The sequence below is a fragment of the Rhinoderma darwinii genome, chromosome 5 (assembly GCF_050947455.1).
Source record: "Rhinoderma darwinii isolate aRhiDar2 chromosome 5, aRhiDar2.hap1, whole genome shotgun sequence".
Classification (NCBI taxonomy): Eukaryota; Metazoa; Chordata; class Amphibia; order Anura; family Rhinodermatidae; genus Rhinoderma; species Rhinoderma darwinii.
The window spans coordinates 143,050,704-143,076,722 of NC_134691.1; the positions used below are offsets into that span (position 1 = coordinate 143,050,704).

The 26,019-nt window shown below is 45.4% G+C and overlaps 1 long non-coding RNA gene across 3 annotated transcripts in view; it reads right to left on the bottom strand.

Annotated features, from left to right (window-relative positions):
• The window catches only part of LOC142651635 (uncharacterized), a 54,751-nt gene that overhangs the window by 4,053 nt on the left and 24,679 nt on the right, over positions 1-26,019 (bottom strand). For 2 of the 3 annotated variants that reach the window (XR_012847662.1, XR_012847661.1), the window contains exons 2-3: positions 6,212-6,253; positions 5,622-5,747 (exon numbers count right to left, since the gene is read on the bottom strand). This is a non-coding gene — a long non-coding RNA (uncharacterized LOC142651635). The remainder of the gene's footprint in view (positions 1-5,621; positions 5,748-6,211; positions 6,254-26,019) is intronic. The other variant, XR_012847660.1, reaches the window with a different exon arrangement.

A 26,019-nucleotide genomic window follows, 5' to 3' on the forward strand; every position in this document is an offset into this window, starting at 1 on the left:
TGGGGAGGGGTAGAGGAAGGAGAGAGTATACCTGGGTAGGGGGAGAAAGCTTATACCGGAGGCATAGTTAGCAACAGTCCTGAATTTGCAGGGACTGTCCTGAATCTACAGAGGCAGTCCCGGCAAATTACTGTCCCAGACGTGTCTCAGCCACTGCCATATTCAATTGTATCTGCGTCCACAGGATGCAGATACAATTGAATACTATGGCAGAGCAGGAAAGTATCAGCTTCCTGCTCTGCCATTCACCCATCCAGGAGCCGACACTCTGGCCGGGGATTCCTCTCCTAGAAGTAGCCCCTGAGGTCACTGTCCATATATGGACAGTGAGGTCAGGGTCTCCTCCTGGACTGGACTCCCCTGTAGAGAGTGCCACACACTCCCCTGTAGTTAGCGCCGAACATACCCCCTGTAGATAGCGCCACACACACACTCCCCTGTAGATAGTGCCACACACTGCCCCCTGTAGATAGCACCACACAATCCCATGTAGATAGCGCCACACAATCCCATGTAGATAGCGCCACACCCACCCTGTAGATAGCGCCACACCCACCCCTGCAGATAGCGCCACACACAGCCCCCTGTAGATAGCGCTACACACAGCCCCCTGTAGATAGCGCTACACACAGCCCCCTGTAAATAGCGCTCCACACCCCCTGTAGATAGCGCCACACACCCCCCCTGTAGATAGTGCCACACACCCCCCCTGTAGATAGTGCCCCACACCCCCCCTGTAGATAGTGCCACACCCCCCCTGTAGATAGTGCCACACCCCCCCTGTAGATAGTGCCACACCCCCCTGTAGATAGTGCCACACACAACCCCCTGTAAATAGCTCCACACACAGCCCCCCTGTAAATAGCTCCACACACAGCCCCCCTGTAGATAGCGCCACACACACTCCCCTGTAGATAAAAGTCTAAATGCTAAACTCTGGCCACAGGTAGGGTTCTGGTGGAAAGGTGTCTGAATTACCTAACAGGTCTGGTCTAGGATCTGAATTTTTTTCTGGTTTGGTGTCTGAATTAATTTTGTTGTGTGGTTTTTACACAGATAACGTGTGTGCAGCGTGTGAAGAGAATGCAAAAGCATCATCCAGGCATGCCTGTGGCGGTGGGAGATCTTAGGGACTACATTTTGGTGAGTGACTCTGCTGTGTATAGGGCTTCAGTGCAATGATTTTTGTTTATATTGCCCTCCTACACCCTGACAGATTCTATACACACACACACACTTTCCCTTTTTGCCCCCCACAGAGCCGCTGTCTCTTGTCTCTTCCCTGTCACTCCACAGAGCCCCTGTGAGGTTGCGTCTCCCCCCTGGCTACCACTGCTACCTTCAGTTCTCCCAGCCCTGACACTTAGTCTCTCCCCTTTGCCCTCCGACACCCACCTCCTGTCTCTGCCCTTCTCCTCCAAAGAGTTTTCTTTTTAATGTGCCCTACCTCCCGCCCCTTTACATTTCACCCCCCCTCCTAATAATGAGGGGGGCGGGGCCTAGACTCATTGGCAGTATGGGGCCCAGAAATTCCTGATGGCAGCCCTGACCGCCCCTGATGGCGGCCCTGGGTAGCATGGGGGCCGTCAAACACTGCCGCCCGTGCGACCGATCGCGCGCACCCGCAAACTCCCGCGCATGCGCACCGGCGACCGCCTGGAACCGCGCACCGAATTTTGAGGCAGATTTTGACCTGCCCACACTATCTTGCCGAGTTTTTTGCCCGCGGCGATTGATGACAGCAGACAAAAAACGCAGGGAAAAATACATTTTCTGCCTCCCATTGATTTAAATGGGAGGTCAGAGGCAGAACCGCGGCAAGAAAGGACGTGCTGCTTTTTCTTTTTTCCGCGACTGGCTCCCATTGATTTCAGATTAAATCAATGGGAGGCGGTTTTGGAAGTTTTTTGGTGCTGATTCTGACGCAGTGTCCGAGTCAATATCAAGGCCCAAAAACTCTGTGAACTGGGCCTTATTGTTAGGGCTTATTCAGACGAACGTGTAATACATCCGTGCAACGCCCATGATTTTCACGCGCCTCGCACGGACCTATGTTACTCTATGGGGCCGTGCGGACTGTCAGTGATTTTCACGCAGCGTGAGTCCGCTGCGTAAAACTCACGACATGTCCGATATTTGTGCATTGTTCGCGCATCACGCACCAATTGAAGTCAATGGGTGCGTGAAAATCACGCCCAGCGCTTCCGCAGCAGTATAAACTATGAATGAAAACAGAAAAGCACCACGTGCTACAAACATACAGAGTGTCATAATGATGGCGGCTGCGCGAAAATCACGCAGCCACGCGGAGCTGTTATGGACCTTTTGCATGCGCAAAACGCCATGTTTTTGCGCACGCAAAAAAGCACACGCTCGTGTAAATCCGGCCTTTGGGTAGGAACACACTAGACATGAACACTGCAGATTTTATGCAACACATTTTATTGTGGAAAATCCGCAGCGTTTCACAGTCGCAGCAGAGTGGATGAGGTTTAAACAAATCTCATCCACACGCTGCAAAAAAAATGGACCTGCAGTGTGGCTTTTTAAGCCGCAGCATGTCAATTTATTCTGCAGAATCGCTGCTCCTTTGTTGCGGAAATGCTGCGGTTCTGCCGCAAAAATCTCAAATGAGAAAAAAAAAAAGGCACTTTTTTAAATTTATAAAAAAGTTTAGACTTGCCCCGGCCGTAGTCCTGGTGACGCGATCCTCTATTCTTAGCGCAGCCCCGCCTCCTGTCTTGACGTTTCATCCCATGTGACTGCTGCAGCAGTCACATGGTCTACAGCGTCATCCCAGGAGGCGGGGCTACGTTCAGAAGAGAGAGATGCGTCACTAGGACTACGGCCGGGGCAAGTCTAAACTTTTTTTCCCTGCAGGATTCCCGCAGCGGACACGCCTCACGAAACCTGAGCCACTATTTGGTGCGGTTTTGCTGTCGGAATTCCCTGAGGCTACCGGGGCAGATAAGCTGTGTAGTTTTACTCAGCATATCCGCCTAGTGTGTCCCTTATGATGTCGCTCCTGGAGCTGCTGCCGGTCTCTAAATAGGCAGTTGGTCCAGTAGAATTTGGAATTATATTTTTTTGTGAACCAGCTTAAAAAAATACAAAACTTTTGTGTTAGGGCCTGTTCACATCACCGTTCGCTTCCATTCCGGGGTTCCGTCAGTCGACTACGCTATTGATTCCGTCCGAAAACCAGCCGGAATGGTGACGAACGGAAACCATTAGCGATGTTTCCGTCACCATTGAGATCAATGGTGACTGAAACGGATGCTGTGCTGTCACTTTCACTTTCCGTTGCGGGGTTCACCCGACGGAAACCTCAGACGGAACCCCGGAGCGGAAGCGAACGGTGATGTGAACAGGCCCTAACACAAAAGTTTTGTATTTTTTTAAGCTGGTTCACAAAAAAAAATAATTCCAAATTCTACTGGACCAACTGCCTATTTAGAGACCGGCAGCAGCTCCAGGAGCGACATCATAAGGGACACACTAGGCGGATATGCTGAGTAAAACTACACAGCTTATCTGCCCCGGTAGCCGCAGGGAATTCCGACAGCAAAACCGCACCAAATAGTGGAGCAGGTTTCGTGAGGCGTGTCCGCTGCGGGAATCCTGCAGGGAAAAAAAAGTTTAGACTTGCCCCGGCCGTAGTTTAAGTGACGCGTCTCTCTCTTCTGAACGTAGCCCCGCCTCCTGGGATGACGCTGTAGACCATGTGACTGCCGCAGCAGTCACATGGTATGAAACGTCATGACAGGAGGCCGGGCTGCGCTAAGAATAGAGGATCGTGTCACCAGGACTACGGCCGGGGTAAGTCTAAACTTTTTTATAAATGTAAAAAAGTACCTTTTTTTTTTCTCTTTTGTGATTTTTGCGGCAGAACCGCAGCATTTCCGCAACAAAGGAGCAGCGATTCCACAGAATAAATTGACGTGCTGCGGCTTAAAAAGCCACACTGCAGGTCCATTTTTTTTGCAGCGTGTGGATGAGATTTGTTCAAACCTCATCCACTCTGCTGCGACTGTGATACGCTGCGGATTTTCCACAATAAAATGTGTTGCATAAAATCCGCAGTGTTCATGCCTAGTGTGTTCCTACCCTAAGGCCGGATTTACACGAGCGTGTGCTTTTTGCGTGCGCAAAAACGTGGCGTTTTGCGCATGCAAAATGTCCATAACAGCTCCGTGTGACAGCAGCGTATGATGCGCGGCTGTGTGATTTTCACGCAGCCGCCATCATTATGACACTCTGTTTGTATGTTTGTAGCACGTGGTGCATTTCTGTTTTCATTCATAGTTTATACGGCTGCGGAAGTGCTGGGCGTGACTTCAATGGGTGCGTGATGCGCGAACAATGCACAAATATCGGACATGTCGTGAGTTTTACGCAGCGGACACACGGACACACGCTGCGTGAAAATCACTGACAGTCCGCACGGCCCCATAGACTAACATAGGTCCGTGCGAGGCGCCTGAAAATCACGCACGTTGCACGGACGTATTACACGTTCGTCTGAATAAGCCCTAACAATAAGGCCCAGTTCACAGAGTTTTTGGGCCTTGATATTGACTCGGACACTGCGTCAGAATCAGCACCAAACAACTTCCAAAACCGCCTCCCATTGATTTAATCTGAAATCAATGGGAGCCAGTCGCAGAAAAAAGAAAAAGTAGCACGTCCTTTCTTGCCGCGGTTCTGCCTCTGACCTCCCATCGAAATCAATGGGAGGCAGAAAATGCATTTTCCCTGCGTTTTTTGTCTGTTGTCCTCAATCGCCGCGGGCAAAAAACGCAGCAAAAAACGCGGCAAGATAGTGTGGGCAGGTCAAAATCTGGCAGATTTTTTCGGCCTGCAAAATACTCTGTGTGAACAGGGCCATACATAAACAGCACTTTGAGACACTTTACTCACCGTGTCAGAAGAGCTGCTCCCACTCCAGTCCTCGTCAGGCGATGTCTTCGGTCCAGATGTCGTCCTTCACCTCCAGGCTCCAGAAAATGGCGGGGATTGTAGAACTGCCGCCGCGCAACAACTAGACTCCTCCCCCTCTCCTTACGCAGCCACGCTCTGGAGAAGGAGGAGGAGGCGGAGTCGGACGAGGAGGCAGAGTCGGAGGCGGACGAGGAGGAGGCGGGCCAGCAGGTAAGTAGACTGCGCCGCTGTCCAGTGTGGCTGTCCTTCCCCCTAGATCTTGTGTTGCGGGCGCACCGCCTCCCTCTCGGCGGCGCGCCTGGTCGTTCGCGCGTGGGCGAGCGCGCTTGCGGTCGTTCGCGCGCGGTCGCTCGTTCGCGCGCAAGCGGGCGGTGTTTCGCGGCGGTGATGAGAGGGGGGCCCGCAGCTCACGGCGGTGTTTCACGAGAGGGGGGCCAGCAGCTCACGACATTGTTTTGGTGAAAAAAACAGGCCCCATTGCAGGGGCCTGTTTTTTTCTACCAAAGGCAAGTCGCGGCGGTTGCCGGGCCCAACTTTCAATTAAGTTTGGCCGGGCCCCCTACAGGAGTACCCCTAATACCCCCCTGATGGCGGCCCTGATCTTGACAACAGACGCATTCCTCTTCAGTAGGCAAATTCATACATTTACCACACTCACACCACGATTCTACAGTTCTTACTGAAGGCGATGGACTTTGTCCCTGACTTTGTTCTTCTCGTGTTCTCATAGGCTGTAGTGACAGAATTTGATTGGGATCTTGAGATTTTTGCCACCTTTCTCTAAGCTCCTGATCTAATATCGCTCTCTAAAAAAAGAAACAATGGTGTCACTATAAAATGTACTGTAAGTCTACATTCAGAGGAGTGTGAAAGATTTTATCACGTAAGAAATGTACGGAAATCACCACCTGTGTATTGCGTTATTTCATCACTGATTTTGGAGTGGGCATGTAATTTTCACACAGTCAACAAGGAATTAGTTTTTTCATAAATTAATTGTTGCACACATCATAGGTATATTCAACAGTGTGCGCTCCATTTACATCAATGGTCAAGGTGAGTGAAAAGGCACATAAATTAATAGGACATAACATAATGAATCGAATGGCCGACCAAAACAATTCCTGGTAAACCCTGGAATAGTACCGGTTTGGTTTTTGGTAAAACCACTAGATGGAAATGTGCTTGGCCCCCTAGAAATTAAAGAGTCAGCGTGCTATCCCATAGCACAGTGAAGCATTTCACAGGCATCAACTGCACAAAGTCTTACCTCCTGGGCTCTTTTTTCTTTTTTCAGCCTGGATTAAAATGGCTACAAAAATAAGGCATATAATAAATATTTTTATACAAATACAGTATGTTGTTCTAGTGCACATATCTTTAAGAAGTTTGAAAATATAAGCACTACTTCTAGTTGGCCTTCTTAGATGTGTATTGCTACACTGAAGAAAAAAAAAAGCATTTTTGGAATGGTTAGCATTATTGTCCAATCTAATATGCACAGAATTTATTATTAGGGTATTAAAATGTTGGCACACCAGTTAGCATTTAGGCTATGTTTACACGACAGTGAAAAAAAATGGCCATTGAAAACCGATCAACTGTCAGTTTTTCTTGGCCGTTTTGCATCAGTGTCTCCAAATTCTCATCCATTTTAAGTCTGTCTGACCGTTTTTAATGGCCGTTTGTCATCCATAGTTCTACAGTGCCCAGGTAGATAACGCCACAGTGTGCTTTGTAGATATTGCCCATATATTGCCATATCCCTCTTCAAGATAACACCACACACCCCCTGTAGATAGCGCCACACACACCCCACCCAGTAGATAGCACTACACCCCTTTGTAGAAAGCGCCATTAGGGCTCCCTCTAGGAGCAGAGTACCGAGCCAGAGCGTTGCCGACACCCTTTCCGGGGATTTCGCTCCTGGAGGAGCCCCTGATGTCACTGTACATATATAGACAGTGATGTCAGGGACTCCCTCTAGGAGCGTAATCCCCGGCCAGACCATCGGCAATGCTCTTGCCGGGTATTCTGCTCCTGGACATGGGATCCCTCTATCAGCGGAACCCCCGGCCGAAGAATCGGCAACGCTCTGGCCGGGGATTCTACTCCTGGAGGAGTCACTGACGTCACGATTCATATATGTACAGTGACGTCAAGACTTTCCCAAGACAGGAGTCCCTGGCCAGAGCTTGCAATGCCCTGGTTGGGGACTCCATATTTGAAAGCCCTGACATCACTGTCCATATATGGACAATGACATCAACGGCCTTCTCAGACCCAGAGCTTAAAGTAACGCTGTGACTGGGGAGTCCTCTTGTAAGGGCCAGCATCAGCTTTTAACGGCCATCACAAGAATTGATTTCTGAAAAACGGCAATTAAAAACTGATCCATTGACTTCTATGGGGCCATCGGGCCGTGAAAACGGCCAAAAATAGAAATTAGCCTTATTGTATTTTACTATTCAATGAGTACATAATATTTTCCTTATACTCTACACATATTCAATGGAAACATAATAAAGAAATATAGAAATTGAGCCGTTTTAGACAACAAAATACAAGACATATAATGACAGATGCCTAACAAGTCCAACTTCATTATGATCAATAAAAAATAAATAATTCTGGACTCCTGTGGATAGTGCAGGAACACCGATTGCTATATGATTTGACATGAAGTGCTGTTGTCCCAGTTTTATGTTGTTGATAGTATCCAATGTATTTTATATTGACTGTCTGACTTAAAAAAAAATTGTTCCTTGTATCAGAATTTTAAAAAGGTTATAGTAATGCTCATCCCTCAGGACCAAAACAGAAATCTTTTAGCCTCTGGAGCTTACTGGGATGTTGGGCACCACCTGGTGTCAAGAGCCTGTACTGCAGGCTGACCATTTTTTGAGGCATATAAAACTTTTGCCCTTGGAAAGACAGGCATTGGTCATGACAGGCAAATCTTCAGTAACTGCAGATGTAAGGAAAATCAGGGACAACACCAAAGACAAAAACCAAGCGTTGAGCTGAGAAATAAAACCAGGAGTTCCCTCTACTGTGCAGGTAGAACGAGACGTCAGACCGAGAGGATTAAGCGCAATTGGTAACAAGGCAGGAGCAGGAGGACAAAGCCAGTAAAGCCAAACATGCATAAATGCAGTAATTAGGAATGCAGGTAACAGAACTGCAGCAAACACAGCTACAAACATACATAATGTTCCAGCACTTCCCACTTTTAAGCCATTAACTATCTTTTATAGCCACTTGGAAGTTCAAATCCTCAACTGGTGGGGGGAGTAATAACAAACAAGCCATCCAGAGAACTCGAAAAGGTATTTCCCAACAGCAGGCAAATTTAAAATTGAGAAAAGAATGTACAGTTAGAGTGGCCCCTCAAGTTACAATATTAATTCGTTTAAAGATGACCATTGTTAGTTCAAACCATTGTAACTTGTGACCATAATTCTTTGGAAAACTAGTAATTGATTACAAAGCCCCAAAATATCAACCCAAAATAAGAAAAAAATAAAAAATATAAAAGTCAGAAAGAACTGCAGGACGCTATAAATTACTTTCTATGATGAGGACAAGAGCTGGTACTGCCAGAGGAACTGGGTAAATCGGTAGTAAAATCCATAGATATGTGAGTCCAGGGAGAGTCAGGAACAGGTAATGAAGCATCCCTGCAGGCCTTTGATGTGGAGCTTTGAAACAAGCTGGAACATAATTCTTAGTGTCCCGAGACAACAAAGGCTACCTTTAGTGACGAGAGACTGAATCCAGAGTTTTCCGTATTCCAGGGTGTCTATTGAACTTAGAAGACTGACCCCAATGGAAAATGTGTTTACTTAGGTTAGAAAGAACAAAAGTTTTTCCAGGAGGATATTAAAGGTAGCCTCAAAACCACTGACAGAGCAATAAAAGGGAGGAGGAGGGCATTTTAAACATACCTTTTGTTTCCGTCACGTAAGTTGCATGACCGAGAAAACAATGTTCAATTCCCCCGGCGGGCTGATCACAAGTGTCACAAGGGCAGGACTTGATATGCAAGTGGTCCTACACTGCACGCTGCAAGCAACACCCCTCTGCTCTTAGTGACAGCTCTAGCAGTCTTCTGATTAGTCTCTAGAGATGTCATTCAGAGCAGAGAGTGGGACTTGCAGGGGTGGGTATCAAATATTGGTTTCTCAGTTATGCAACTTGCATGACCGAGAAAAAAAGGTATGTCTAAAATGCCTTCCCCTATATCGCTTGGTCAGCGGTTTTGAGGCCTTGAAGAACTTCGGCTGGCGCCACCTGCAAAATGCAACTGGGGTCTATGATGTATTGAGGATCTGGAACCTGATCTTCGGAGTTTAAGGAACAAGATAAGGCATCAGCTTTAACGAACTGGTCTGCTGGTCGGTAATGAAGAAAGAAATTAAATCAAGAGAAGGACAATGCCCAACGAGCCTGATGACGACCTAAACGATGTGCTGTCTGAAGGTACAGTACATTTTTATGGTCGGTGTAAATGGTAATGATATGACAAGTTCCTTCCACACGTCTCCATTCTTCGAGGGCCAACTTGAGAGCCAGGAGTTCCCGATCACCGATGCCATCATTTTTCTCGGCTGGGGAAACAGCTTTCAAGAAAAACCCACAGGAAAGGGTTTTACCTTCATCTCTAACAGCACCTTCTCCACCTGATGAGGCGTCCACTTCCAGAACAAAAGATTTACCGGGATCCGGTCTATGGGGAACCGAGGCAGATGAGAAGGTTTGTTTTAGACTGAAGAAAGAGGAGTTAACCTCAGGAGTCCAATCTTTAGCATTAAAACACTTTTTGGTAAGAGTAGAGATGAGTGCCACCAAAGAAAAAAATAGGAATTAATTGCCGATAATAGATGGCAAATCTAAAAAATTGCTGTATAGCTTTGAGGCCTTGGGAGCGAGGCCGAATGAGTACTGCGGATAATTTGGCTGGATCCATTTGAAGTTTTTGATATGATATTATATAATTAAGAAAAGGTAAACTGGATCTTTCAAAAAGACATGTCCCCAGCTTGGCATAAATATGGTACTCAATGAGATGCTGCAACACAAGTCGCACTTGTTTGCGATGAGTGTTGAGATCTGGAGAGAAAACGAGAATATTATCCAAAAACATCACACAACTGTACAGTAGATCTCAGAAAATGCTACTAACACATTTTCGGAAGACACCTGGAGCATTACTAAGACTTAAAGGTCTGACCAAGTACTCAAAGTGTCAATCTTTAGCATTAAATGTCGTTTTCCATTCATCCCCATCAATAATTTTAATTACATTGTATGCGTCACATAAATCAAGCCTCACTCCCTGTAGTCGGTCAAAAAGCTAACAAATATAATGGCAGAGTATAGTTGTTCTTTATCATGATCTCAAAACAGCTGATCGGCGGGGGTCCCGGAAGTCAGACCCCGACCCATCAGCTATTGATGGCCTATCCTGAGGATAAGCCATCAATTTTTATCCGCTGGAAAACCTCTTTAATACAAAATTTGCTCAGAAACAGCTGTACCTCATGTGTTAAATACTCTAGGTAATATTTGGTGGAGAACTTTGATTATTGTCCAGCTCATCACACTGATAAAAAGTACGTTTAACCTTTTCCCACCACAGCCATTTTTTGGATTTTCACTTTTGGTTTTTCCTCTCCATCTTCCAAAAGCATATGAGGGCTTGTTTTTTGCGGCACGAGTTGTCGATTTTCACGGCACCATTCATTGTATCCTATAATGTAGTGGTAAACTGGGAAAAAAAAAAAATTTGTTAACTTTATTCTGCGGGTCAATACAATTACGGTGATACCAAATTGATATTGTTTTTTTTATGTTTTACTACTTTTACATGGAAAAATTAAATTTGAGTTTTGTCGCCACATTCTGAGAGCCATAACTTTTTTATTTTTTCATCGATTGAGTGGTATGAGAGCTTATTTTTTTGCGGGCGAGCTGTAGTTTCTATTGGAACCATTTTGTGGTACATGAGACTTTTTGATCAAGAAGTAACTTGACCAAAAAACTGAGATTCTGGCAGTTTACATTTTTATTTTTTACGGTGTTCACAATGATATATTGTAATAGCTTAGACTTTTACGAACGCGTCAATACCAGTTATGTTAATTCTTTTTAAATTGTGCTTGGGGGGAAATGGGAAAAAGTTTTTTTTTAAATTTAATATTTTTATATATTTCAAAAACGTTATTTTACTGTATTTAACTTTTTTTACTTGTCCCCCATAGGAGATTTTAACCAGTGATCATTTGCATGATATACTGCAATACTAATGTATTGCAGTATATCATTATATTGACAATCTTATATGAAGCCCTGCCGGAGGCCGTTGCAACGTTACAGTGAGCCACCCCCTGTTTCTAAATATTTAAACGCTGAGGTTGCTATTGACCGCGGTATTTAACAGGTTAAAATAGTGTGATCGCGCTCGAGCGGGATCCCACTTGTTACAGTGAAGAGTCGGCTGTAAGCCCGTGAGCCTGCTCCACACTCCCCCTACCCGACGTGTGCCGTATATTTACAGTGGACGTCGGGAAGGGGTTAATATCTTAGCTCACCTTTTGTCCTCTGCAATTACATTCCCATGGTCAACTTTTAGAAGGCCAATATTATCAGATTTTTTTTCTTTTGTCATTTATATAACATTTTGGAATTCATTTTAACGTCGTTAGCGATTTGTTTTCTGTGCCTACCTTCTAATTTTTATATTTACTATTGAGATCTTTGTAAGCCTGGAATACTTTTTTTTAAAACTTTATCCATCAATATTTTAAATGCTTTTTGTTTTAGTATTATGTTCAGTACTTGCATATTAAGCCATATTGGTCTCCTTTTATTCCTAGACATTTTGTTACCAGGGGGTATAAACTTGCTACATGATTCATGGAATATATCTTTAAAAACTCCCCAATTAGCTTCAGTATGCCTATTTACCATTACATGATTCTAGTCTACAAGATTGTCGATTGTATTTTGCTTTGCTAAAGTTCCAGGTCTCGTACTATTGTCATATTTATCAACCAACTGAGAAAAATTTTACAGCTTTTAGCAGAACCAGCGATCTCTATGTGCCAATTAATGTCAGAATAGTTAAAATCTCCCATAATAATGATCCTATTATTATTTGTTACCTTTTCTCATTTTTGCAGCGTTTCATCCTCAGATTGTTAACTATGTTCAGTGGCTTATAACAAACTTGTCACGATCTGTGAGTATGTGGACCCACTAGGCCGTACCGCTGTAGTGGGATAGCAGCTGGCCAAACAGGGTACCAGGTAAAGTCTATAGTCTGAGCAAGGGTACCTGTGAAAGTTCTGACAGTAGCGATGGTTAGGCTCAGATGGGACCTTGGCAGCAGGCAGACACCAGGCGCAGTGTAACACAGCAGGTGTAGTATACGGCACAACACGACTCCAACTCTCTATGGCGCAGGAACAAAGTAGCACGGGATACGGGATACAGGTACGGGAACTGGATAACACTAAGGGACCATTTGCAAAGACTAACACGGGTAAACACAACAATGCTCAGGTAATGAAGGAAGGGGCAGGGCTCTTCTTATAGTCCCGGATCATGGGCTAATTCGGCATACTTTTCAGGCGGGCACGTTGGCCCTTTAAGGCTGGGCACGAGCGTGCGTGCGCACCCTACAGGACACAGCAGAGTGAAGCGGAAGTGAGCGCTGGCGTCTCACCGATCCATGGCTGCTGCCGTCGGGGGGTGAGTAATCCCGACGGCCCGCGACCATGGACGCTACAGACGGCACACTCAGCCGGATATTCCTAGAGGACAGCCAGACCTTGGTATCTGGAAGAAACTGGGGGGGCCGTCTTCTCTTTGTGTCTGTCTTTCTTTTCAGGCGGTCGACCGCCAGCAGAATAGAGGATTTGGTTTGCTGCCAGATCTGCAGGAAGGCCCAGAAAGCAGAATCAGCTGCGGGCGCCTGGGATGTAACGGACACCGGGAGAGGAATTCGTGGGTGTTGGCCGGAGACGATGAAGAATGGTGTGGTTCTTGTGGACTCGCTTGTATGGTTATTATAAGAGAACTGGAGAAGATCCACCAGGTCTCTCTGAATGAAGTTAGCTGCGGATCCAGAGTCCAGATAGGCAGAGACCCGATGCGTCTTTTCACCGGACACTATGGTCACGGGGATGGACAATTTGGAAGAAAGTCTTTCTCCCCCCTAGTTGTCTTTCCAACCAACCCTAGGCTCTGGGGCTTTTGTGGGCATAGACGCACAAGATGGCCTCCGAGGCCGCAATACAGACAGAGTCCCAAAGTGTGTCTGCATTGTTTCTCCTGGATAGACAACTTGAGATGATCCACTCTCATAGATTCTTCTCGTGGAACAGCTGATGAGGGCAGCAAGGGTTGCTGAAATGCAGGAGCCGGCCTAGGGAGTTCTCCCTCCTGACGAACCTCTTGGAACCGTTCTCAGGATCCTCATGTCAATCAGGGCCGCCAGAAGAACGAGGTCATCCAGGGTAGATGGCAGATCTCGGGTAGCAAGCTCGTTCTTAATTTCAGGGTACAATCACTGCCAGAATGTAGCCACCAAGGCCTCGTTGTTCCAGGTTAGTTCGGCAGCAGGGTGGAGAACTGAATGGCGCACTTGCCCACGGAGGTGTCCTCCTGGCGAAGGGTCAGCAGGGATGCAGCAGCCGATGAAACTCTCCCGGGTTCCTTAAATATAGTACGGAATTCTCCCCCGCCGAACACTACCTTTTTGTGCAAGCATTAACAAATGGGTGTTACGATTCCCCTTGTCAAAGGGCTGTGTCCCTACATACTGACAGTCTCCAACCATCGCTGACAGTATCACACTGTGCAGGGACACATCCTCCTAACAAGGGGAATGGTAACACACATTTGTCTATCAGTCCTGGACTGCACAAAGACTTGTGAAACACAAGGATTTCCTATAATAAACTGAGATTCTGGCTGTTTACATTTTTATTTTTTACGGTGTTCACAATGATATATTGTAATAGCTTAGACTTTTACGAACGCGTCAATACCAGTTATGTTAATTCTTTTTAAATTGTGCTTGGGGGGAAATGGGAAAAAGTTTTTTTTAAAATTTAATATTTTTATATATTTCAAAAACGTTATTTTACTGTATTTAACTTTTTTTACTTGTCCCCCATAGGAGATTTTAACCAGTGATCATTTGCATGATATACTGCAATACTAATGTATTGCAGTATATCATTATATTGACAATCTTATATGAAGCCCTGCCGGAGGCCGTTGCAACGTTACAGTGAGCCACCCCCTGTTTCTAAATATTTAAACGCTGAGGTTGCTATTGACCGCGGTATTTAACAGGTTAAAATAGTGTGATCGCGCTCGAGCGGGATCCCACTTGTTACAGTGAAGAGTCGGCTGTAAGCCCGTGAGCCTGCTCCACACTCCCCCTACCCGACGTGTGCCGTATATTTACAGTGGACGTCGGGAAGGGGTTAATATCTTAGCTCACTTTTTGTCCTCTGCAATTACATTCCCATGGTCAACTTTTAGAAGGCCAATATTATCAGATTTTTTTTCTTTTGTCATTTATATAACATTTTGGAATTCATTTTAACGTCGTTAGCGATTTGTTTTCTGTGCCTACCTTCTAATTTTTATATTTACTATTGAGATCTTTGTAAGCCTGGAATACTTTTTTTTAAAACTTTATCCATCAATATTTTAAATGCTTTTTGTTTTAGTATTATGTTCAGTACTTGCATATTAAGCCATATTGGTCTCCTTTTATTCCTAGACATTTTGTTACCAGGGGGTATAAACTTGCTACATGATTCATGGAATATATCTTTAAAAACTCCCCAATTAGCTTCAGTATGCCTATTTACCATTACATGATTCTAGTCTACAAGATTGTCGATTGTATTTTGCTTTGCTAAAGTTCCAGGTCTCGTACTATTGTCATATTTATCAACCAACTGAGAAAAATTTTACAGCTTTTAGCAGAACCAGCGATCTCTATGTGCCAATTAATGTCAGAATAGTTAAAATCTCCCATAATAATGATCCTATTATTATTTGTTACCTTTTCTCATTTTTGCAGCGTTTCATCCTCAGATTGTTAACTATGTTCAGTGGCTTATAACAAACTTGTCACGATCTGTGAGTATGTGGACCCACTAGGCCGTACCGCTGTAGTGGGATAGCAGCTGGCCAAACAGGGTACCAGGTAAAGTCTATAGTCTGAGCAAGGGTACCTGTGAAAGTTCTGACAGTAGCGATGGTTAGGCTCAGATGGGACCTTGGCAGCAGGCAGACACCAGGCGCAGTGTAACACAGCAGGTGTAGTATACGGCACAACACGACTCCAACTCTCTATGGCGCAGGAACAAAGTAGCACGGGATACGGGATACAGGTACGGGAACTGGATAACACTAAGGGACCATTTGCAAAGACTAACACGGGTAAACACAACAATGCTCAGGTAATGAAGGAAGGGGCAGGGCTCTTCTTATAGTCCCGGATCATGGGCTAATTCGGCATACTTTTCAGGCGGGCACGTTGGCCCTTTAAGGCTGGGCACGAGCGTGCGTGCGCACCCTACAGGACACAGCAGAGTGAAGCGGAAGAGAGCGCTGGCGTCTCACCGATCCATGGCTGCTGCCGTCGGGGGGTGAGTAATCCCGACGGCCCGCGACCATGGACGCTACAGACGGCACACTCAGCCGGATATTCCTAGAGGACAGCCAGACCTTGGTATCTGGAAGAAACTGGGGGGGCCGTCTTCTCTTTGTGTCTGTCTTTCTTTTCAGGCGGTCGACCGCCAGCAGAATAGAGGATTTGGTTTGCTGCCAGATCTGCAGGAAGGCCCAGAAAGCAGAATCAGCTGCGGGCGCCTGGGATGTAACGGACACCGGGAGAGGAATTCGTGGGTGTTGGCCGGAGACGATGAAGAATGGTGTGGTTCTTGTGGACTCGCTTGTATGGTTATTATAAGAGAACTGGAGAAGATCCACCAGGTCTCTCTGAATGAAGTTAGCTGCGGATCCAGAGTCCAGATAGGCAGAGACCCGGTGCGTCTTTTCACCGGACACTATGGTCACGGGGATGGACAATTTGGAAGAAAGTCTTTCTCCCCCCTAGTTGTCTTTCCAACCAACCCTAGGCTCTGGGGCTTTTGTGGGCACAGACGCACAAGATGGCCTCCGAGGCCGCAATACAGACAGAGTCCCAAAGTGTGTCTGCATTGTTTCTCCTGGATAGACAACTTGAGATGATCCACTCTCATAGATTCTTCTCGTGGAACAGCTGATGAGGGCAGCAAGGGTTGCTGAAATGCAGGAGCCGGCCTAGGGAGTTCTCCCTCCTGACGAACCTCTTGGAACCGTTCTCAGGATCCTCATGTCAATCAGGGCCGCCAGAAGAATGAGGTCATCCAGGGTAGATGGCAGATCTCGGGTAGCAAGCTCGTTCTTAATTTCAGGGTACAATCACTGCCAGAATGTAGCCACCAAGGCCTCGTTGTTCCAGGTTAGTTCGGCAGCAGGGTGGAGAACTGAATGGCGCACTTGCCCACGGAGGTGTCCTCCTGGCGAAGGGTCAGCAGGGATGCAGCAGCCGATGAAACTCTCCCGGGTTCCTTAAATATAGTACGGAATTCTCCCCCGCCGAACACTACCTTTTTGTGCAAGCATTAACAAATGGGTGTTACGATTCCCCTTGTCAAAGGGCTGTGTCCCTACATACTGACAGTCTCCAACCATCGCTGACAGTATCACACTGTGCAGGGACACATCCTCCTAACAAGGGGAATGGTAACACACATTTGTCTATCAGTCCTGGACTGCACAAAGACTTGTGAAACACAAGGATTTCCTATAATAAACATGTCAGGAGAGGTGACAGATTCTCTATAAATCTAGTGACTCACATGTGACGACTCCTCAGATTCTGGTAACTTTTTTCCTCTTTTCTTCTCCATCCGGTCCAGACTTCATGACGACTTCTCCCGGCCATGACCCATTTCTGCAGAATTTGCCACTTAGATGTCTTCTGTTGCTCACTTTTCCAACATTTCTACACATATAAATGAAAACAAAATGATCATGGTGCCACAGACTGTGCCTCTAACTATAATAGCACCAAACACTGCGCCCCTGAATATAATTGTGTCAAACACTGTATAGTAAAGCACCACGTGCACAAAGGCCCCTGTATATAGCGTCACACACACATCCCCCTGTATATAGCGTCACACACACACATCCCCCTGTATATAGCGTCACACACACACACATCCCCCTGTATATAGCGTCACACACACATCCCCCTGTATATAGCGTCACACACACATCCCCCTGTATATAGCGTCACACACATATCCCCCTGTATATAGCGTCACACACATATCCCCCTGTATATAGCATCACACATATCCCCCTGTATATAGCATCACACACATATCCCCCTGTATATAGCATCACACACATCCCCCTGTATATAGCATCACACACATATCCCCCTGTATATAGCGTAACACACATATCCCCCTGTATATAGCATCACACACATATCCCCCTGTATATAGCATCACACACATATCCCCCTGTATATAGCATCAAATACACATCCCCCTGTATATAGCATCACACATATCCCCCTGTATATAGCATCACACACATCCCCTGTATATAGCATCACACATATCCCCCTGTATATAGCATCACACACATCCCCCTGTATATAGCATCACACACACATCCCCCTGTATATAGCATCACACACATCCCCTGTATATAGCATCACACACACATCCCCCTGTATATAGCATCACACACACATTCTCCTGTATATAGCATCACACACATCCCCCTGTATATAGCATCACACACACATCCCCCTGTATATAGCATCACACATATCCCCCTGTATATAGCATCACACACATACCCCTGTATATAGCATCACATACATATACCCCTGTATATAGCATCACACACATATCCCCCTCTATATAGCATCACACACATCCCCCTGTATATAGCATCACACACATCCCCCTGTATATAGCATCACACACACATCCCCCTGTATATAGCATCACACACATCCCCCTGTATATAGCATCACACACACATCCCCCTGTATATAGCATCACACACATATCCCCCTGTATATAGCATCACACACACATCCCCCTGTATATAGCATCACACATATATCCCCCTGTATATAGCATCACACACACACAGCCCCTGTATATAGCATCACACACAGCAGTGATGAAGGGAGGGAGTGAGTTATGGAAGAATGAAGGGAGGGATGAACAGATGGAGGGAGTGAGTGATGAAGGGATGGGGGTTTGGAAAAGTACTCACCAGCCTGGAGCGCTGTGTAAAAACTTGACTGGTGGGCGGGCCTTCTTCCCTGCAGATATTCTGCTCATTCACTGTGATAGACTGACCTGATTGGTGGGCGAGGGTCACATGGGCACGACGTCATCAAAGGTCCTTTAGCCTTCAATTCGGAGCACATTTATTTAGAGAGGTAACTTTCACTATCCCGGCTAAGCCCGCCCCGAATTGTTCTGCCTGCACCTTCTCTCTGCAGTGAGTTAGCGCTGCATAGTTTTTACGATTATGTGCAGTTCGGGCAGCAATGGGCCCCCTGAGTGTCTCGGGCCCCCTGAGTGTCTCGGGGCCCCGGGCGGCCGCCCGAAACGCCCATATGATGATCCGCCATTGGGTCTCTGGTCCCGGATGTTCCCAAATGGGGTTCGCCCATGCCAGAGCCTTGCCAGTGAGGAGAGAGATTATGAAGGCGATCTTTACGTAATCAGAAGGGAAGGCCTCTGCACACAATTTGAAGTGAATCTGGCATTGGTTTAGAAATCCCCTGCAGGCCCCCATTTCTCCATCATAGCGATGAGGTAGTGGCAGAGAAAATGGGGAGTTAGAACTGCCAGAAGTTGTAGTAGGAGGAACAGCAGAGGTAACAGGAGCAGGTGCCGGAAAGGCTGCAGCTTGCGTATCCAGCCGATGTGCAATGATGTTCACCGCCTAGAGGAGGTGGTCTTGCTGTCACCGGAGGTCTAGCATATCTGCCCACATGACTTGTGACGTCGTCATGGTCTTGGGTTGACCAGCAGGGTCCATGGCCTGAGCATACTGTCACGATCTATGGGTATGTGGACCCACTGGGTCGTACCGCCATAGCGGGATAGCAGCTGGCCAAACACAATGGCAGGTAAAGTCTATAGTCCGAGCAAGGGTACCTGTGAAAGTTCTGACAGTAGCGATGGTTAGGCTCGGATGGGACCTTGGCAGCAGGCAGACACGAGGCGCAGTGTAACACAGCAGGCGTAGTATACGGCACAACAGGACTCCAACTCTCTATGGCGCAGGAACAAGGTAGCACAGGATACAGTTACAGGAGCACTGGGAACTGGAAAACTCTAAGGGACCATTTGCAAAGACTAACACAGGTAAATACAACAATGCTCAGGCAATGTAGGAAGGGGCAGGACCCTTTTATAGTCCAGGGGATCATGTGCTGATTCAACATACTTTTCAGGTGTGCGCGCTGGCCCTTTAAGGCCAGGCACGAGCGTGTGCGCACACCCTACGGGACACAGCAGAGTGAAGCAGAAGTGAGCGCTGGCATCTCCTGAGGAGGAAAAGTGGGCCAGCGCTCACTGATCCATGGCTGCAAGCTGCATATCTAGATCCAAAACCCAGGCTTCCAACATGCTGGCATCTAGTGCAGAGATATTCACGTTTAAACAGCTTTTAAAAGGCATACACTTGGTAGTATTGTCCATGGAGCGCATGTTTAAATTTAGATAAACAGTAAAATAAAAACAAATAAACAAATCAGTAAAGTGTAAAGCTTGACAAAAAAAAAGAAAAAAAAAAAAAGGACAAGAACCAGAAATATTCGAGGCACTCTTAAGGTAAAGAAAAGAGAATTTTGTATTAAATTAGTTTTTATTTATTCTAAATTTAATTTATATGTGTATAAAAAAGGGAGTTTTACAATTAAAAAAAAAAACCCTAGTAATACTTTTACCAACATTTGACAATAAAAAGACAATACAGATTACCTGGCCAGGTCCTACAATAATTTTTCATATAAGTACATAGGGCGATACATCAACCCGAGTTTTTATAATATATATATAAAAAGATATGTAATTATATATGTATAAAGACAAAGACCTGGTACAAGACAATAAGATCAAATTAGTTAACTTCGATACAGAAAAATCATTACACCCTTCCAAGATTTTCAAGGTAAATTCTTCGAATTATAGGTCGAACAAGAGATCAGTCCCGACTCTATCTAAAGTTGTAACATCAAGTGTTGGGTTTCATTCACACTCGTGATTAGATTTTGCGTTTGCTAAAATCTTGATATGAAATTAAGTATTGCACAGAACCAGACGATCTTTTGAACCAAGCACAGGTATATAGTACAACGAAGGTATGGAAAGTAACCAGGTGTACTCATCTGATCTTGAAGTTGCGAGGTGTGTTTCCTCTAATGCGTTCAAAAAGTGCTTTTTCTTTTTCAACCACATGCCAATGCTGCAATTTTGGGAATTGCTCCATCTAGTGACCAGCACTGGGAAATGTTATAAATTAGAATCTAATTTATAATATTTCCTGACTCGTGAAAAAATTAAAAAAATTAGAACAATGTTTAATCATTTATACACTAACTGTTTAACTAAAAAAAAAAAAAAAATTCTAGCGACACATTCCCTTTAAGAAATAGTAAAGGGAGGAAACCTCCAGCTCACCAGTTTGATGCGTCTCCAGACTCTCCGCTCGGATCCCCGCTACGGCTGGCGGTATGTAATGGAAGAAACAGAAGAAACGATCCAGCGCTGAGTCTTGTTGTGAGTTAAAAAGGAAGCGATGTTCCCACCTTTATTGGGGTGATGTAGATTAAAATTGTAGGGAGACGCAGTCCCAAGAAGAATGTGAGTAGGCGGTTCTGCCCTGGCCTACGCGTTTCGAGCACGTCCTGTGCTCTTAGTCATGGCAAAGAAATGTGAGGACACTTGCTACCTTGCCTGCTTGATATGCGTAGGCCAGGGCAGAACCGCCTACTCACATTCTTCTTGGGACTGCGTCTCCCTACAATTTTAATCTACATCACCCCAATAAAGGTGGGAACATCGCTTCCTTTTTAACTCACAACAAGACTCAGCGCTGGATCATTTCTTCTGTTTCTTACATTCCCTTTAAGTCAAGGTGGTATGGTTTCGTGAAAGTATGAAGTACTTGTCCAGGTAGCATCTCTGGAGATCTGTTTTATCGAAGCGTTAGCTCTTTCTGCCCAGGAGATGGATATTGATCTGGTAGAGTGAGCTCTTAAAAGGAGTTGGCCAGGAAATAATTATTTTCTAAAAAGTGTCCCGCAGCCATGGTTTGCCTTCCCTAAAACCCCCTACTAACCTTCTAACCAGTTTCTGTTTGATCTAAATTGTCATTGCTGCTCTGTTTGTTTACATCCCTTGCTTCTGGTCCTGGCTGTTTCCGGTCTTGTAACCCACCATACCCATGATCCCTAGCTGCATCTTAGAGAGCTTACATTCCTCCCCTCTTCCTCCACAGCATCTCAGCTATTTGCATACTGCCATTTCCCCTCAATGTTCACAGGGTCATTCCCAGCTCTGATTACAGTCACCCAGCCCCCTCCCTGCTATATACAGGGATGATGGGGGTTATATACAGGGATGATGGGGGTTATACACAGGGATGTTGGGGTTATACACAGGGATGGTGGGGGTTATATACAGGGATGATGATCCCATCATTACTGTATATAACCCCATCATCCCTGTATTTATATAACCATCATCTCTGTATTTATGTAACCCCTGTAATCACTGTATATACAATCGGGGCGGGCAAAGCGTGGGTGCGCGGGCATTACATGAAGTGAATGGGACGGGTCTCAGAAGGGGAATCTGAAAAGAGGAGGGCACGTGGGCGATGAAAGGGGATACGGGCAGGCAGTGCGAGAACTGCGAGAGAGAAGAAGAAGGAGGAGGCGTGTACTAGCAGAGATGAAGATCCGTGTCTTTGCTCAGCCAGCACTTCCGGCTTAGCAGAGGCACGGAGCATCATCAACTAGGTTTACAGGGAGTGGGCTGGGCGGATGTTTCATGAGCTCTTCAGAGCTCCACCTCTGGTCCCTGCTTGTAAAACAGACGGTTATACCACCCAAAATAGTTACTAGTTCACATTTCCCATATGTCTACTTTAGATTGGCAGAGTTTTTTGAACATTCTTTTATTTTTCTTGGACGTTACAAGGCTTAGAACATAAAACAGCAATTTCTCATATTTTTAAGAAAATTTAAAAAGCCTTTTTTTAAGGTACCTCTTCAGTTCTGAAGTGGCTTTGATGGGCCTATGTATTAGAAACCCCGATAAAACACCCCATTTTAAAAACTAGACCCCCCAAAGTATTCAAAACAGCATTAAGAAAGTTTTTTAACCCTTCAGGTATTTCACAGGAATTAAAGCAAAGTGGAGGTGAAATTTGAAAAGGTCTTTTTTCTTGCTGAATTTCAATTTTTTTCTGTAACACAGAAGGTTTTACCAGAGAAATATTACTAAATATGTATTGTCCAGATTCTGCAGTTTTTAGAAATGACCCACATGTGGCTCTAGTGCGCTCGTGGACTAAAACACAAGCCCTAGAAGCAAAGAAGCACCTAGTGCATTTTGAGGCCTCTTTTTTATTATAATATATTTTAGGCAGCATGCCAGGTTTGAAGAGGTGTTGAGGTGCCAAAACAGTAGGAATCCCCCGATAGTGACCCCATTTTGGAAACTACACCCCTCAAGGAATTCATTTATGGTTGTTGTTATAATTTTGACCGCACAGTTTATTCACAGCACCTATTTCAATTGGACTGTGAAATGAAAAAAATTAAAAAAAATTCCAATAAGATGTCATTTTTTATCAAAATTTCTTATTTTCATAGGGAACAAAATACCCCATTTTGTTGCCCAATTTCTCCTGAGCAATACCCGATTTGTGGCGATAAACTACCGTTTGGGCCCATGGGAGGCCTCAGAATGGAAGGAGCGCTATGTGTTTGTTGGAGTCCAGATTTTGCTGGATTGGTTTTCGGGTGCCATGTCACATTTGCAGAGCCCCAGAGGTATCAAAGCAATGAAAACCCACCAGAAGTGACCCAATTTTGGAAACTACACCCCTCAAGAAATTCATTTATAGGTGTTGTGACCATTTCGACCCCATAGTTTTTTCACAGAACTTATTTGAAATGGGCTGGGAATTAAAACAAAATTACGTTTTTCCAATAATATATAGTTTTGGCTGTTGCACAATTTGTCCTGAGTGCAGCAATACCCCATTTGTGGTGATAAACGGCCGTTTGGGCCCATGGGAGGGCTCAGAAGGAAAGGACCACCATTTGGCCTACTGGGAATTTTCTTGTGCGATGTCATGTATGCAGAAGCCCCTGAGGTACAGTTGAAACCCGCAAGAAGTGACCCCGTTTTAAAAACTATACCCTTAAGGCATTCATCCAGAGGTGTAGTGAGCATTTTGACTGGAGACATATACCCCATAAACTGTAATGTGGGTTCTTACGGGTACGGCAATACCCTCAATGTGGCTGTTAACAGCTGCCTGGGCACACAGCAGGGCCCAGAGGGGAAAGACGAGGGGGGGATAAGCTGTGCGGAGTACATCAGCGTAAGTAAAACTGGGGTAAATTAAAAACTAAGGGATGTATGATACATTTTAAAACACTTTCATATAGAGCCTTCGTTTTTCAGGACACGTGTCACATTGGTATATTGTGTCCTTCCTTATGCCCCTCTTATAGCAGACTTTGCACCTCTTTTGACTTTTTCCCTTCTTGCCAGTTTGGGGAAGTTCTCCTGGAAAGTGTTGCCCTGGTATGATGCGTGTGGCCTCGCTTCCAGAAGTACTGGGTGCCCCCCCCCCTTCCTGGTCCCTAAAGATTATATTTTTGATAACCACTTCTTGAAATTCCAGGAAAGTTCCCCTCTGGCCTGCACATCGACATAGTACGTACGTATTGTACAATGCCATCTGTATGATGTGCACGGCCAGCTTCTTATACCACACCCTTGTTTTCTGGATGGCGCTGTAGGATTTCAGGACTTGATCTGACAAGTCTACCCCTCCCATGTACCTATTATAGTCCAGAATGCAATCTGGTTTGGGGGTCTCTGTACTGGTACCTCGTACTGGTGTGGCCATGTATTGTTGTACTGTCGTACTGGTGTGGCATCTCTTGTCTTGTACTTGACACACAATATATTGCTGCTGGATTGTGCCCTGCTCTCACCCCTTCTGAGTGTTTGCCCAAGCAGAGTCTTAGGGAGGCCTCTGAGATTTCTTCTAGCAGTGCCGCATGCCGCAGGACTTCTGGAAGCGAGGCAGTTGAAGAGTGGGACGCGGATATAAAAATTATCCAGGTAGAGGTGGTAACCCTGGTCCAGCAGTGGGTGCACCAATATTCCGTCGCTGAGCGCGAACGGGTCGGTCAGCGCGACAGAATATTACGTCGCTGAGCATTAAGGCGTGGTACTGCCTTTCCTTGGATCTTATAGGTCTCACAAATAGCGTTTTTAATCCATCTTGAAATGGTATTTCTAGATACCTCTTTGCCTTTATTTATTTCTTGAAATTGAACGAATAGATTTTTATCCTTTCGCCACGGTTCCGTGACTTTTATGTATTCCAAAAGGACTCTTACATCTACTGTATTGAAGCTCTTTTTGTTTGGATTTTGGATTGTGGCAAAACGAATGTAGTATAATGTCCTGGGACCTATAGGAGTCTGATACAACCTTTGGCAAAAAAGATGGATCCAACTTGAAGACTACTCTATCATCTAGAACACTTAAATATGGTTCTCGTATAGATAGGGCCTGTAGCTCACTTAGTCGTCTTGCTGAAGTAATTGCAATTAGGAACACAGTTTTCCAAGATAGCATTTTTATGTTTGATTCTAGCAATGGCTCAAATGGAGATTTAGTAACACCTTCCAGGACTGTATTTAAATCCCATGGTGGAAGCCTGTTAGAAATCTTAAATTTTAGTCTAGATGCTGCTTTCATGAATCTTTTTATCCATCTATGTTCATCTAGATTTGTATAAAAAATTGCACTTAGTCCTGAACTTTTAAAGTACTTGGCCTAAGGCCCTTTACAAGGCCTGCTTAAAGAGGCTCTGTCACCAGATTTTGCAACCCCTATCTGCTATTGCAGCAGATAGGCGCTGCAATGTAGATTACAGTAACGTTTTTATTTTTAAAAAACGAGCATTTTTGGCCAAGTTATGACCATTTTCGTATTTATGCAAATGAGGCTTGCAAAAGTACAACTGGGCGTGTTGAAAAGTAAAAGTACAACTGGGCGTGTATTATGTGCGTACATCGGGGCGTGTTTACTACTTTTACTAGCTGGGCGTTGTGTATAGAAGTATCATCCACTTCTCTTCAGAACGCCCAGCTTCTGGCAGTGCAGACACAGCGTGTTCTCGAGAGATCACGCTGTGACGTCACTCACAGGTCCTGCATCGTGTCGGACGAGCGAGGACACATCGGCACCAGAGGCTACAGTTGATTCTGCAGCAGCATCGGCGTTTGCAGGTAAGTCGATGTAGCTACTTACCTGCAAATGCTGATGCTGCTGCAGAATCAACTGTAGCCTCTGGTGCCGACACGATGCAGGACCTGTGAGTGACGTCACAGATCTGCACTGCCAGAAGCTGGGCGTTCTGAAGAGAAGTGGATGATACTTCTATACACAACGCCCAGCTAGTAAAAGTAGTAAACACGCCCCGATGTATGCACATAATACTCGCCCAGTTGTACTTTTACTTTTCAACACGCCCAGTTGTACTTTTGCAAGCCTCATTTGCATAAATACGAAAATGGTCATAACTTGGCCAAAAATGCTCGTTTTTTAAAAATAAAAACGTTACTGTAATCTACATTGCAGCGCCGATCTGCTGCAATAGCAGATAAGGGTTGCAAAATCTGGTGACAGAGCC